We start from the raw sequence: 16,354 nt of genomic DNA, 5'->3' as shown, positions 1-16,354 counted from the left end.
AAGCAGGGCAACTAATATTTATACTCCAGTGTTCAAAGCAGCATTATTCACACTAGCCAGAGGTGGAGGCAGCTCCAAGTGTCCATCAGTGGGTGAATGGATAACCAAGATGTGGTACATCCATACGATGGAATATTATTCAGCCCTAAACAGGAAGTTCTGACACATACAACAATGTGAAGGAAGCGTGAGGACATTATGCTTAGTGAAATAAGCCAGACACAGAAGGACAAATATTGTATGATTCCACTTATATAAAGTACCTGGAATAGTCAATTCATAGAGATAGAAAGAAGAGCAGTCACCAAGGGCTGGGGAGAGGGGAAATGAGGAGTTATTGTTTAATGGGTATTGCGTTTCGGTTTTAGATAATCCAAAGTTCTGGAGATGGACAGTAGTACTGGTTGTATGGCAAATGTCCTTAATCTCACTGAATCATACACTTAAAAATGGCTACAATGGTAAATTTTATGTACATTTTACCACAATAAAAAGTAATGCATTTTGGACTTTATCTTGAAGAAAATGAAATGAAAAATTAAGAAAATAGATTCATCTTATATTTAACCAAAATAAGATAATACAGATAGTCATATGATGGTCGTCATGTTAAGTGCTGCAGAGGGTGCTCCCTAGAGTTGGGAGAGAAGAGAACCTGCTCTGGTTAGCGGAGTTAGGGAACAGGGCAGGGCTTACTCAAGAGAACAGCATTGAAACCGAGCCCTGAAAGAGTCAGCTTGGTGAAAGTGGGGTGAGCATGTTTGGAGGACAGAGTGTTGCAGACGGAAGGAACAGCAGGGGAAGACCAGGAGCAGTGAAGGCCCTTGGTGCAGCTGAGGAAGCAGAAGGTTTGTGTGTGGAGCAGAGAGGCGGCAGAGTGGGAAGGCAAGGTTGGACTTGCAGGGTTTGCAGAGGATTTCAGGCTCCTCTCAAGAGCAAATGGAAGCCACCAAAGGACTTAAGCAACAGGTTTTTATTTTCAGTTTGCAAGGCTATTGTTTCAGATGAGATTAAATAGAAAGGGAAGGAAATTAAAGCTTATCGAGGGATTGTTCTGTGCCAGCCACCTCCTTATCTACCATTCCACTGTCTCTAAGGTGTAACACTTGGCACAGAGGTGCGCAGTAATGATCTGAAGGTTGATGTTCCAGATGAGGCTCAGGGAGGGGAAGCCAGTTGACTCAAGACAGTACTGCTTGCGGGGCCTCTGTGCTTTAAAGGGTTTTCACTGGACCCCTCTAGGAGCTGTGGGCCTCCCCACTCGACCCAGGAACTCTCATCCCAGAGCCCATACCTGCTTCCAGGCCAACCACAAGTACAGAAAACCCACACTTCCTTGCTTAAATGGCCCCAGCTCTCTTCTAGAGCCTCTTTCCTGGGTCCCTCCTCCAGAGAACACTGGTGTGTTGCAGTGGCCAAGGGGCAGCCACTTAGGACTTGTGACTGGTGTGGCCCGCAGGTGAACGTGAGGCCTCCTGGATCACGGCAGCGCCTAGACCGTTGAGTAGTTTCCTGTTGCTGCTGTAAAACGTTGTCACAAACGTATCCTCTCACATTTCTGGAGGCCAGAATCCGGAAATGGGTCTCATTGAGCTACAGTCCAGGTGTCTGCAGGGCTGTACTCCTTTCTGCAGGCTTTAGAGCAGAATCCCCTTACTTGCCTTTTCCAGCTTCCAGAGGCCACCCATGTTTCTTGGCTTGTGGCCGGCTCCATCTGTCTTCAAAGCCAGCAGTCCTGTCGCTTCCGTCATCACATCTTCTGTGACTCTGATTCTCTCTCTTTCACTTGGAAGGATCCTTGTGATTACATTAGGCCCACCAGGATAATTTCCCTATCTGGAGGTCTGGTGATCAGCAGCCTTAATTCCCTTTGTCATGTAAGATACCCTGTTCATAGGCTCCAGAGATTAGGCTGTGGACATCTTGGGAAATTATTCTGCCCGCCACTGGTGGGAAGAGAAACAGTTCTTCTTATGCCAGTGTATTCCCAAGAACACTTGAGAATTCAAAATTCAAACCTAGGCTTCTAGGTCACTATGAAGATGTATTTATCAAAATAGGAGAATAGAATAGAGACTGTATTTAAATGGTCTATTAGTTTAATTGATAACGTTTAGATATTTGGGCTTCCCAGGCGGCTCAGTGGTAAAGAATCTGCAGTGTAAGAGACGCAGAAGACATGGGTTGGGGAGATCCCCTGGAGAAGGAAATGGCAACCCGCTCCAGTCTTCTTGCCTGGAAAAGCCCATGGACAGCGGAGCCTAGCGGGCTATAGTCCACGGGGTCGCAGAGTTGGACACGACTTAGTGACTAAACGAACCAGTGTGGGCCTCCATTTGCACTCCTGCTACTGGCCCTACAAATACTGAGGGTAGACCTAACCCACAGTCACATAACAAGGAAAGGGCCAGGTTAGAACACAGATCCTCTCTTAAACCTTTGTATTGTCCACACAGGCCACTTCTTCAAAGAGAAGTAAGGGAAAAGTCAACTACCACTGGCTTTTTTTTTTTTGTACTCAGTTTTGATACTATGTCATGTATCTATCTGACTCCCTGGTGGTTGCAAAGCTGTCTATTTTTGAACTTGGAAATGGCAACCCACTCCAGTACTCTTGCCTGGAGAATCCCATGGAGGGAGGAGCCTGGTAGGCTACAATCCATGGGGTCGCAAAGAGTCGGACATGGCTGAGCGACTTCACATTCACTTTCATCCAGAGCCTGGCTTCCTTGAAGCGGAAGCCTCTGAAGCTGTAAACCTCCTCTAAGTAGCCTCCTATCTGCTCATACCTTGTTCATACCAAACTTTGTCTTAGGTGGGTACCTCTTATAAAGACCCTCCTCTCATCATTCAAGTTCACTCATTTATGTATTGACCAAACAATTAATTAGCACCTCCACTGGGGATACAGAGATAGTGTAGTCACTAACCTTGGCGTCAAGGAGCTCACAGTCTAGTGAGGGTGCCAGAGAATGAAATGGGCCATGGCAACTGTGGATACAGAGCTGAGTGCATTGCTAATCTGGGCAGACCTGGGGCTGGGGTTTGGTAGAAGCTTTTCAGAGGAAGTGGTTCTCAAACAGAGTCTCAACTAGGCCAGGAGGCTGGGGCCTAGATTTTTGGGTTGAGACAGTGGCATATTCATAGGCCCTGAAGCTTAGAGGGCAAGTTTGGGGAATCCCGAATCAGACAAGATGACTAGAACAAAGAGTGGGAGGTGGGAGGAGGCAGAACGAGGGCTTAGAATACTAAGTGCCCCAGATTGACCCTGATAGACCGTAGGTTTCATGAGGAGCACATGTTATTCGTCACTCGGCCTCCGTGCCAGTGAGGCATCTAATACATAGCAAATGCTCAGTATTTGCTGGAAGATTGAATGACTTCGAGTTCCTCAACACCATACAGGGGAACCTGGAGGCCAGCAAGTTTCAGCCCTGGCTGCACATTAAAATCAATTGGGGAAGCTCCCACCCTCCACACCCCACTCCCCCCATCCCCCCGCCCCCACACACACACATACCAGGGATTGGACTCCTGGCCCTGCAGTGGAAGTTCGGAGTCTTAACCATTGAACTGCCAAGGAAGTCCCTGGGGGAGCTTTAAAAACTAAAAATCCGTAGTTTTTAGGGCCCTACCCTGAACCAGTTTAGTCTGAATCTCAGGATGTGGGCACTTGGTGCATTGAAATCACCTAAAAAAATTCCCTGGGTGATTTAAATGTGTAGCCCAGACTAAGAATCAGGGCTACAGGCCACACTCCATGAAAATGTTCTCCCCAAATCATACTAGTGGGTCGGAAATGCTTTGAATTGACAACTTGACGGGAAATGAGTGAGATTGGGTTTAGAGGTGGTAGTATTGACAGTTTAACGATCCAGGTGAGAGACAGTGAGAGCCGCAGCTAGCGTGATGTGAGAAGTAAATGGATTTGGAGAGATTAGGAAGATACAGTCAATAAGATCTGGTGGCTGGGATGGACACGTGAGAATCTAGGATGGCCTCCTCACTTCAGGTTTGAAAAACTTAGGTGAATACTGGGGCTGTTTCCTGGAATCTGAAATACTGGCAGGCGCAGCTTTAGGAAGGGCTTCCCTTGTGGCTCAGCTGGTAAAGAATCCGCCTGCAATGTGGGAGACCTGGGTTTGAGCCCTGGGTTGGGAAGATCCCCTGGAGAAGGGAAAGGCTACCCACTCCAGTATTCTGGCCTGGAGAATTCCGTGGACTGTATAGTCCACGGGATCGAAAAGAGTCAGACACAACTGAGCAACTTCACTTTCACTTCACTTTCACTTCCCTGGCCTTGTAAACCTGCTGCTGCTGCTAAGTCACTTCAGTTGTGTCTGACTGTGTGACCCCATAGACAGCAGCCCATCAGGCTATCCTGTCCCTGGGATTCTCCAGGCAAGAACACTGGAGTTGGTTGCCATTTCCTTCTCCAGTGCATGAAAGTGAAAGTGAAGTCGCTCAGTCGTGTCTGACCCTCAGCGACACCATGGACTGCAGCCTTCCAGGCTCTTCCGTCCATGGGATTTTCCAGGCAAGAGGACTGGAGTGGGTTGCCATTGCCTTCTCCCGTTGTAAACCTAACGAGCCTCTATAAACAGCTGTCTGCTCCTTTACTGGCCTTCTGACTTCCCTAATCTCCTCGCATCTTGCCTCAGGCCCTGAGGAATTCTAGCTACTTTCTTCTTTCCCACCTTCACTGTCCACCTGAGCTTGCGGGGAGGGGTAGACCACACTTCTTCCACAAAATCTGACTGCTGGCATGTCTCTTTAGTTCCTTTCCTCCATGCTGCCCCAGAGACATAATCTAGGCCTAAAAAAAATAAAGAAATTAGAGTGGAGCATAGGGGAGCATAGGGGAGCATAGGGGAATAGGGGAGAAGTTTTCCCTTACTATCAAAGTAACACTCATTTAAGAACATTTGGAAAATACTGGGAAAATTTAATCATGCCCACACAGATCCAGTCACTGCCATCATTTGGGTATGTTTCCTGACCCCTTCCCCTTTTTTGGCTGGACATAGATTATTTTGTTATGTTCTTTTAATAGTTATAATCACACTGGTTCATAAACTGATTCATAAAAATAATGAAGCAGCTTAAGAAAGACAGCTTGAGAATGGTGCCCAGAAAGCAGTAGAAGAAATACACCCAGTGGAGGGAAGGCCGTGGAGAACAGGTGCTAGTATGGTATTGGGAATGTGCGTTAATCGAGCCTCTCTGGAGGGCAACTTGACAATATCTGTCAAAACCTTATTCATGCATGACCTTAACCTGGTAATTCTACTCAGAATGCACAAATTTAGGTGGACAAGGATCTTTGCTATATCAATTTTTTTTTTTTTTTTAAGTAAGGAAAAACTGGAGACTGATGCTTATAGGGAGATAAATGAAGCGAACCAGGACATGTTCATAGACATGGGAGACCATGCTCATTTGGAAAGAGCTCCATGGTATATTGGTAAGTGGGGGTAATACTTGACAGGATGGTATGTGGTATTCCATTTTCTTCTTAAAGGCCAGCACTAAATGTTTGTCTCGAAAGGGAGGCCCTAAACTGTGCGTTGGTGAGGCCCAGGATCTGGGACGTGAGGGTTTGTTCTCACGGTGCTCCAGAGGCCTGTCAGCCTTGCCCTGAGATTCAGGCTCTTCAATGAATGACCAGGTTCAAACCCCTGTTCTGCCTCTTACTACCTGTGTGGCCTTTGACAAGCCATGGCCTTTCTGTGCCTCCATTTTCTCATAAGTAAAATGGAAATAATAACTGTTCCTATTTCATAGGGTTGCAGTGAGAATTATTAGTTCATGTACGACCCTTAAAATTGCTTAAGTATGCAAGTGTGCTTAATCAATACTAGCTAAATCAGAGATTCCTGAGTTTCCATTCCAGCTTTGCCACACTTTGGGCAAATTTCTTAACTTCTCTGAGTTCTGGTTTCTAATAGGGTTGTAAGGATTTGGGTTGTGTTGTATTTTAGTCGCTCAGTCATCTCCAACTCTTTGCGACCCCATTGGATGTAGCTCGCCAGGCTCCTCTGTCCATGGAATTCTCCCAACCCAGGCATCAAACCTGGGTCTCCCGCACTGCAGGAAGATTCTTTGCTGTCTGAACCACCAAGGATTTAGATTAATGGTATGTAAATATCTTGCTGAGGAGATTGTCTCTGGATGTGGATCCTGGCCCCGTTGCAGAGTTGGTAATACCAGTTGCTGGATCTTCTGCCTGGGCATGTGTCTCCTTTGATATTCAGTTGAGGGGGAGCATGCTTCGGGGCTTGAAGTGATGGAAGCGGGTGCAGCAGCCCCCCTGCCGGAGGGTGGGAGAGTGAGGGTATGCGGTGGGAGATGGGGTTCAGCTACTGCTGGACTGGCCAAGCACGGTTAGCTGTTAACCAGTTTTCAAGAGAAGTTATGAAATCTCTGATTTTTAACTCTTGGCAATTAGCTCAATTTTGTAAACACTACGAGGGCAAACAAAGCATGGCAGCAGACCAGATGTAGCCCATGAGCTGCCGCTTTGCTATCTTTGCTCCAGCTTTTCTGTTCTTGGATTAGCAAAACATTTACTAAACGCCTGCTCCACCTGTGCTCCTCAGCACCTGGCCAAGCGTACTGTTCTGCAGCCTCAGGTCTGCTGGCCTCGTATTGCTCTGGAGGAGGGCATGGCAACCCTCTCCGGGATCCTTGCCTGGAGAATCCCATGGACAGAGAAGCCTGGTGGACTGCAGTCCATGGGGGTATTGCTATCAGGTACTAATTCGATCTGGTGGGTTTGAAATGGTATTTCATTGTGGTTTTAATTTGCATTTCCCTGATTACTACTGAGGTTGAACATCTCTTTATGTATCTATAGAAGTTTTTTCTTTCTCAGAATTTTTGTTTCAAGTTTTCAGATCAGGCTGTAGTCACTGATAGTTTTAGGGCTTCCCTAATGGAATCTTTATATTTGGGGGCTCCAAAATCACTGCAGATGGTGATTGCAGCCATGAAATTAAAAGATGCTTACTCCTTGGAAAGAAAGTTATGACCAACCTAGATAGCATATTAAAAAGCAGAGATATTACTTTGCCAACAAAGGTCCGTCTAGTCAAGGCTATGGTTTTTCCAGTGATCATATATGGATATGAGAGTTGGACTGTGAAGAAAGCTGAGCACCAAAGAATTGATGCTTTTGAACTGTGGTGCTGAAGACTCTTGAGAGTCCCTTGGACTGCAAGGAGATCCAACCAGTCCATACTAAAGGAGATCAGTCCTGGGTGTTCATTGGAAGGACTGATGCTGAGGCTAAAACTCCAATACTTTAGCCACCTCGTGTGAAGAGTTGACTCATTGGAAAAGACCCTGATGCTGGGAGGGATTGGGGGCAGGAGGAGAAGGGGACAACAGAGGATGAGATGGCTGGATGGCATCACCAACTCGATGGACCTGAGTTTGGGTGAACTCCAGGAGTTGGTGATGGACAGGGAGGCCTGGTGTGCTGCAATTCATGGGGTTGCAAAGAGTTGGACACGACTGAGCGACTGAACTGAACTGAACTGAATGGAATCTTTCTTTTGAATAACATCGCACCCACTAGACTGGACTCCTTATAGCTTTGAGGCTGTCTGCATCCCATGGCCGGAGGAGCCTGGTGGGCTGCAGTCCATGGGGTCTCGAAGAGTTAGACACGACTGAGCAACTTCACTTTCACTTTTCACTTTCATGCATTGGAGAAGGAAATGGCAACCCACTCCAGTGTTCTTGCCTGGAGAATCCCAGGGATGGGGGAGCCTGGTGGGCTGCCGTCTATGGGGTCGCACAAAGTCGGACACGACTGAAGCGACTTAGCAGCAGCAGCAGCACACCTGAGGGGGCCAGCACCAAGCACACTGCCTGCTACACACAGAGTAGGAACTCAGTAAGGGTTTGAATGAATCAAGCCCTGTTTCCAGTGTGTGATGTTTCTTTATTTTGCAGTTCCAAGCACAAGTAGTATTGATTTAGCTATCAACTTATTCAAGGCACACCACCCCCAGTCTGGTGCAAATACAAACCAAGAGAGATTTGTCTGTGTCTTGCCCCTTTAAAACCAGGAAGTAAAAAGAGGAACTTAGAAACGAGTAAAAAGACTTGCCTTGAGGGAACAGTGATTCTTGTAGGTGATTAGGGGAATGTTTGCTGAAGGAGGTACTGGAGCTTAAAAGGGGGAGAGATTGGAACTCTGATAGCCAGCTTCTTAGGAATTATCCTGACCGGAGGCTGAGGACCATAAGCCTGAGGTCTGAGTGCTCACTTGGTAGTCTGTGCACATCATGTTAATATGTGGAATTGAACGTACCCTCTTCCCCGTGTCACAGGGTCCTCCCCTCCCTTCTTCACTGGTTTCAGTTTTGAAGTGAAGCCTCTTTTGTGTTCAAGTGGGAAAAGCATTGTTTTCATAGTCAGAGACCTGGATTTCAGTCCCAGTGGTTCTCATTGCCTCACCAAAACTCAGCTTCTTTTTCTGTCAAGTGGGGACAGTAATAAAAAAGGCTGTCCTTTAAATGAGAAAATATTTAAAACATTCATTTCTCCTAACAATACTAAGATTCCCATTTGGTTTTTGTTGTGTTTGCCATAACTAGTCTGCCTTCCTGCTAGGTGAAGGGATGTCTTATCTGGTGGTAGAGGATCTAATGTCTCTGAATCAATCTGCCTGTCTTGGGCAACTCTGTTCCCAGGAGTGGTCTTCCTGTGGATTTGCCCGTCCAGTCTGGTCTCTGTGGTGGCGGTCTCTCTGATTCTTGGTTACACAGCTGCTTTTCTAGAGAGTGAGTTCCTTGAGGGCTGCAGGGCGGTCACGCTGGTTTGAACAGGGTAGTTCTGCACGGCTGGTTCTGCTTCTGTGCTCAGATGATCTTTTTTGTCTTCAAGGTAGAGAAATGCGCCAGCCTCACACCCCTTTAAACAACAGCCATGGGAAGAACTGGTGGATGTGTTTATCAGTTTGGGATACCTTGACCAAAATTGGGTGCGGGGGTGTATACACTCTGAGTACCGCCTGTTCCGTTGTCTCTCCTCCCTTCACCCTCCGCTGGAGCCATCCTTGCATTTCCTCCAGTACTGTGGACTCTCTCAGACCTCCAGTCCCTTTATGCCTGCTATTGCCTTACCTGCAGTGTCTTTGCACTCACTCCTCACCTAGTAAATTCCTTCCTTTTCATCCTTCAAGGAGGTCTATGTCAAATGATTCCTCTCTGAAGCTTCGTCTGGCCTTCTAGGTAGAATTAGGCCTCCCTTCTTTATAGATCTCCGCTTACTCACTCACTTGGTTGGTTGCAGATTAACTGAGGGGCTACTGTGTGCCAGGCAGAGGCTACAGAGTTTCATTTAAGAAGAGTCCTTGCCCTAAAGGAGTTCATAGACTAGCTGGAGAGACAGACCCAAATGTGCAGACACATGCTGACTGCATCGGGGAAGCACTGAGGGGGAGCGCCTCCCATGCTTCAGGGGGCAGACAGCAAGGGAGGTTCCCGAGGGTGGTGACATCTGAGCCCTAAGAGTGTGGGGGTGTCCAGGTGGAAGGACTGGCTTGGGCAAAGGCACAGAGTTGATGGATGACGTGCTATGTGCAGAACAGTGGCAAGCAGTTGGTTGTGCTGGAACATAGGCAGGGGCTAGAAAGCATAACGCTTTCTAAGGTTATTTTTGTTTGTTTTTAGCTCCGTGCTGAGGTTTGTGGGATCTTAATTCCCTGACTAGAGATTGAATGCATGCCCTCCAGTGAAAGCCTGGAGTCCTAACCACTGGACTACCAGGAAATTCCCAGGACTTTGTAGGCTGAGCCATATGAAATTGTCATTTTTGTAGGTCAAAACAAAAATAGATACCATCAGTTTCATATGGCTCCAGCTAATATGTTCCCTGTTGGGTTTTGGATCCTAGTGTTTTCTCCACTTCTGACATTCTTAAACTACCTTCATGATTTTTACTACCGTGTGTGTTCAGTCACTCAGTCATGTCCAACTGTTTTTGACCTTATGGACTGTAACCCGCCAGGCTCCTCTGTACTTGGGATTCTCCAGGCAAGAATGCTGGAGTGGGTTGCCATTTCCTCCTCCAGGGAATCTTCCCGACCCAGGGATTGAAACTGTGTCTCCTGTATCTCCTGCATTGGCAGGCAGATTCTTTACCACTGAGCCACGTGGGAAGCCCAAGTAGATACTACTAAATACCCAGTTAATTTTTATGTAAAGAGATTCACTTTTTTTTTTTTTACTTAAGTAAATTTATTTAGAAGGAAATGAAACTTCATATCAAAATTTAAAAATAATTATTACTTGACATAAAAAGAAGTTAGCTGTACAAAGAAACTCAATGAAAAGAAAACTCTTGCTAGGTCCTTGCTCTGCATAAAAATGTCCCTTTCCACAAATAAAAGGAGTCTAGGCAATTGTTAGAGAAGTGTTCAGAGAGTCTGAGAGAACAGATGTCTTTTAAGAGCCCAGAAGGGTTCAGGGCAATAGAATTTTAGAGGAGTAGATGGAATCAACAGATATTAGGGAATAAAAATCACCAGGATTAATTAAATGTGACAGGAGAGAAAAGAGTCAGGAAGGACTTTCCAGTTTCTCTCCTGGAAACTGGTGATGGCACTGGATGTAGATGTGGGAAAGGATGAGGAAGAAGGACAATGAGGCCAGTTTTGCACATTTTGCATTTGAGATGCCCTTGGGGCCGCCTAGATGGAGATGCTCAACAAACAGCCAGGATGAGGGCTCAGAGCAGAGCCGATGGGCACATGCAGTCCTCGAGACTGAGGGCCTGAGCCTCTAATAGACCAGCTACGGGGCAGCCGTCTTGGTGTTGGTGCTTCCCGGCATTTCCTCCCAGGCTAAACACCCATCTTTGCCCTCCTCTAGGTAGGAGTAGGCGGAAGTCCTGGGGTATCAGTGTTCCCAGTCATCTTGGTCTCAGCAGCTCCTAGCTCACCAGAGGAAAGGAGGCGAAGATGGCAAGTTCCATCTTGAATCTGCTGAGCCGTGGGGCCATGGGGGACATCGATGGGGGATGTCTGTCCACATAGATCCTGCTCTCCATTCAGGCAGTCTAAAGTTTGGGACTATATTTGGGAATCACCAGTCAATAGCTGGTGATGGAAACCATGAAAATAGATGAGAATGCCCAAAGACAGTGTAGTACCGTAATAGTCGTGGGCCCAGGACTGAACCTGGGAAAAGTAGGAAAGGAAGCCATTAACGAGACAGAAAAGGAACAGTCAGAAACCTTCGGAGTTAATCAGGAGAGGAAGTGTCAAGGAAGCCAACAAGCAGAGTTGCCCAGAAGGGAGAAATCACCAGTGTCAGAAAAAGCAGAGAGGTCCGCCACAGGGAAGACACCTTCAGGCGTTGCAATTGGGATTTTACTGATCACCTTGGAAAAGTTATTTTCAGTAAAGTGGTGAGAATAGAAACTAGCATTCATATTGATTGAGGAGATGAACGAGCATAGACAGCGAACGTAGACTGTCTCTGCAGGGGGCGTATGACATACCTTTGTTATTTGTTCATGCAGTAAATATCTACTGACTGCCGGCTGTGTGCCAGCCACTGTGGTAGGTGATGATGAATAAAACAGCGAACATGGGGTTTATATTCTAGGGATGGAGAGGCAGACACTATATAAAATAGAGTTGAGCCCTGAACGTCATGGGTGTGACCTGCGTGGGTCCACTTACAGGCAGACTTTTCCCATACTTACACTGCCCTGTTTGCCATGCAAGGCTGTTTGAATTCACAAATGGGGAGCCATGGATACAGAGGGCTGACTGTAAGGTTATACACAGATTTTTGAGGGATGTTGGCACCCCTAACCTTCCAGTGTTGTTTAAGGATCAACTGTCTATTAGGTCTTGATAAGTGCTTTGAAGAAAAACAAAGGTGTGTGGGTGTGTGTGCGTGTGTGTGTGCACTGTCGTATATAAGATGATTAAAGTCTCTGATCAAATGGCTGTCATAAGGGATTGTTAAGTTTGTTTTAAAGCAGACTATCAAATAAATTATAGTCCTTAATTCTTGATATATTGTCTATAGTGTTAAAATAATTAATTGATAGGTTTTACCATCCCCCTACCCAACAATAAAATACGAAGTCCTTAGCATGGTCTCTAAAACCCTCCATAATCTGCCCCCTGCCTTCCTCACAAAACTCATCTAGTACTGTCTTCCCCCTTTCTGGGTCCATTCCAACACCGATGCCGAAGTGAATGAATGAATGAAGTGTGTTGCTTGGATGGTGTCCTGCCAAGCGGCCTCATTGGCAAGGGAAAGCAGGCAGCTTAAGGTCAAAGGGCTTGAGCTTTGGTGCTGGACAAACCTGGCTTTGATTGCTGGCTGTGCTGCTTACAGGTTCTCTGACTTTGGGTAGGTCACACATCCTGTTTCCTTATCTGTGAAATGGAGATGATATGATATCCATATTGCAAGATTGTTTTTAGGTAGAGTTGATAGTTATTGCAAATTGATTAGCATACTATCTGGCACATTGTAAGCGCCAAGAAATGGGAGTAATGTTACCACCCCTGTTGTTGTTATCATTGCTTTGATACATCGGGCCTCCTCAGTTAACAGATGAGGAAGCAGGCCTCACCAGAGGTGAGCAGTGCGTCAGAGAAGGGAGAGGTCACCAGCACCAGGTGTTCAGCCATGGCGTGTAAGTATGAGCTTCCGAGCTGAGGAGACCTTGGCCCACGTTTTGGGTTTGTCATTTACTATGTTTGAACTAGTTGCTTGGCCTCTCTGAGCCTTGGGTTCTCCATCCTTAAAATGCCTCCTGAGATGGTTGGAAAGTGGAGAGAGGACACATGAAGGTAGCAGAGAGCAGGGCCGCTTAGAAGGCACTCAACAAGCAGCAGTTCTCCCCACCTTGGCTGTGGTGCTGCTTTCTTCTCTACTTAACCCAGTGGTTGGTTAGTTTGTTTTCTCAAAGAGATAAGGGAGACATGGACCCCTTTGAGAATCTGTGGATACCCAAACTCAGAAGGTTCCTAAACCTTTGCTAATAGTGGGGGTGAAAATTTAATAGATCCAGACTGAATCCAATCAATCTCTCCTTCTCCTCCCTCCCTCTTCTCTTTTCCTTCTCTTTATTGTACAGCCCTATGTGTTCCGGGCAAGCTGCCTTTATTTATCTCACACTTTTTCTAACAACTTCCTTCCAAGGGCATTCTCAGATCTTACAACTTCCTTCCAAGGGCATTTTCAGCAAAGACCACACCCACACTCCCAGTTTCTGGGGCTAAGGGCATGGTGTCCCTTAAGTTTCCAAAGCATGAATTTCCTTATCTGTAAAATGGATTTGTTGTTGTTCAGTTGCTCAGTTGTGTCTGAGTCTTTGCAGCCCCATACACTGCAGCATGCCAGGCTTCCCTATCCTGCACTATCTTCTGGAGTTTGTTCAAACTCATGTCCATTGAGTCAGTGATGCCACCCAACCATCTCATCCTCTGTCGTCCCCTTCTCCTCCTGCCTTCAATCTTTCCCAGCATCGGGACCTTTTCCAGTGAGTTGGTTCTTCACATCATGTGGCCAAAGTATTGGAGCTTCAGCATCAGTCTTTCCAATGAATGTTCAAGACTGATTGCCTTTAGGATTGACTGGTTTGATCTCCTTGCAGTCCAAGGGACTCTCAAGAGTCTTCTCCAACAACACAGTTCGAAAGCATTGAATGAAAGTAAAATGGTGAGGGTTAAGAAAACATTGTTGGTTAATAGCACTTTGCCAGGTATGTTCACACATAGTCTCATTAAGTCCAAACAATAAATTCATGAAGTAGATCTTTCATTCAACTCAGTCAATATTGAATGCATACTATGTTCTAAGTAGCTTTAGCCACAGTGATGCCTCATGGAGCTTACATAGTGGGAAGAGACTATAAAAACATGAACCACTAAATAAGGCAGTTTCAAATTGTGATAGATGATGTAACAAATGTGAACAAGAGCTAAGGGAAGGTGTTTAGGTTTCTACCTGGATACAGATTGTATAAATTCATAGTATAAGAGTAGCAAAGTATATCCTTATTACTTTTTAATTAAAAAATTTTTTTTAATTTTTATGGTAGCTTTTTTCCTCCTATTACATACAGATTCTCAGTGGACTGCTCTTCAAGGGCATTATAGAATGCTTGAGCTTGCTCTCTTAGACAAGAAGGCCTCAGTTAATAGCCTTAGTTAATAGAGAGTTTAATTGAATCAGATTTCAAGGCAAGTCTATGAAAGGTGTGGACTTTGGATCTCAGACACCATTCCCTGGAGCTGGCGGTCTTCACTTGCATCACCACATTTGAGGAGGGCAAATCCAGTCTGTGAAACTCAGAAAGATGCCATGCCTAAGTAAAATCACCAACTGAACATGTCTGAAGGATGTGAAACAAAGGTGAATGTAGTCAGTTCAGAAAAATGAGCCCATTGAGGAAGAGAACAGTGGCTACAGCTGTGCAGAACAAAACTGCCAAGAGGGAGGGTTTGATGTTCCCTTTACAGCAGAACGTAATATTCTCTTTACCAAGGCCATGGTTTTTCTCTAATAATTTCTGCTTAAAAAATACCTTCTGTATGTCAGTTACTTAATATGACATATTAATGAGAAAATCTATAAGGAAACAATTTCAGCCAGTTTAAGTAACTTGACTACCGCCAGCATTGGTAGAGGTGGGGATTGGAGCTCAGATTGTCTGAGCCCCACCCAGTGTCCTTTACACTCACCACCCCACAAACCTAAGATGCTGCCCACTTGGTAAGACAGAGGAGCGGCAGAGCCCAGGCCAGAAGAGGTCCAGGGAAAGCCCTCCGTCCACCAGGATTCCTCACCCAGCACGCAAGTCCATCCCAGGGAATCCCACTGGACCTTTTTCCATGAAAGGCAAGAGCCCCTTTCTGCTGTCGAAGACAAACTGGTTGGTTTTTATTTTTTGTTATTTTTCCGTTTTCCTCTTGTCTTTCAGTGTTTAAAATGACTCCACTGCCAACCAGCCTGAGGTTGCTCTTTTCCAAAATTAAAAGACCTTTAAATTGTGTTTGTTGAAAAGTAGAACATATTTGTTACAAAAAGTCAAAAATGCGCATAGCAGAAGATGAGAGTCCCCATACCCATTTTTCTCCCCCAATATAGCTTTAAATGTGCCTTCAGAACATGTTTTGTTGCTGTTTTAAAAGATGGGTCTTTTACGTTCTCTCTCAAAGGGATCTAACCTGAGTGCTCTAACCCCCTCAGGTTTTCAGATGACACTCTGGACTGGCCTTAAGTTGAATAGTAGTTAGCTCAATTTATAGGGACATCACCTGTATGCTAGGTGTTGCTGATCCAAGGTGGACAAAACAAGGGCAGACTTTAAGGAACTCACTCTGTTCCTTAAACCAAGGGTGAGTTGGTAACCCCCCAGTGAACATATATGGAGTATCATATTTAAAACAGGTTAAAACGCTCTTTTTAATCAGAATGACAACGTAATTAACTGATCTGAGAAGTAGACCAATATTCAAGTGTAAGAGTTCTTTACTTTGCAGGTGGCCCTGCCTCCGGCTAAGATAGATGGGGTGAGATCTCTCCCTGGGTAGATCCTGTTCCAGTGCCCTAAGTATATGCCAGGTCAGTTAGTCAGCAATTCTGCTTCAGGAATGAGCCCATGTATCCATTATACCAATGTTACATTTTCAAAACGGAATGCATCTAAAATGTAAATATAAATTAAGCATTTCCTGTGCAGGAGAGGGAGCTTTTAGGCCTGGGACTAGAATGCAAGGCTCCTTACACCAGTTTGATGTGTTTTTCCTTACACCCTGTGATTGAGTTCTAGAGCACCGAATGAGTATTAATCTTCATGGATTTTTTATCCATTGCTGACTATATGGATTGGATTCTGCTGGGCAACAGAGATTTAAAGTTGGACAGCTCAAGGAATTCCCTTTTGTTGGAGGTCCAGTGGTTAAGGCTGTGCACTTTCACTGCCATGAGGCTGGGTTCAGTCCCAGGTTGGGGATCTAAGTTCCCTCAAGCTGCACGGTGCAGCTTAAATAAAGTTGGTCAGGTCAGTCACCTGCATTTTGTGCTAAATAAACAGCCCAGTGACAAAACAGAAGAATAAATTGACAGTTTACGCCCCAAAAGGGTTAGTTGCAGAGAAAAGGGCCTGGAGCAGAGGGGTGGAGGGCTTCTCAATTTAGTGAATGAAAGCTCATTGGAAGAAACAATTTGTGTCATTTCTTTTACTTTTCCTGGAGCAGAGACCCGGAGAGCTACTAGGCTTTTCCAGGTTGGGTGAGGAGTCAGGCTGGGTACATTGCGGAATTGCTGATGGTGATCAGATTACTCTGTAATCCGATCTGATCTAATCA

General features: G+C 45.7%; 1 long non-coding RNA gene across 1 annotated transcript in view; it reads left to right on the top strand.

Moving 5' to 3' along the window:
* The window catches only part of LOC133233558 (uncharacterized), a 28,272-nt gene extending 14,234 nt beyond the window's left edge, over window positions 1–14,038 (top strand). The window contains exon 2 of the long non-coding RNA XR_009731753.1: window positions 5,355–14,038. This is a non-coding gene — a long non-coding RNA (uncharacterized LOC133233558). The remainder of the gene's footprint in view (window positions 1–5,354) is intronic.
* The last annotated feature ends 2,316 nt before the right edge of the window (window positions 14,039–16,354 follow it).

This window comes from Bos javanicus, chromosome 2 (genome assembly GCF_032452875.1).
Source record: "Bos javanicus breed banteng chromosome 2, ARS-OSU_banteng_1.0, whole genome shotgun sequence".
NCBI lineage: Eukaryota > Metazoa > Chordata > Mammalia > Artiodactyla > Bovidae > Bos > Bos javanicus.
Note: the sequence above shows the minus strand (reverse complement) of the source record. Positions and strands in the feature narration are given on the sequence as shown.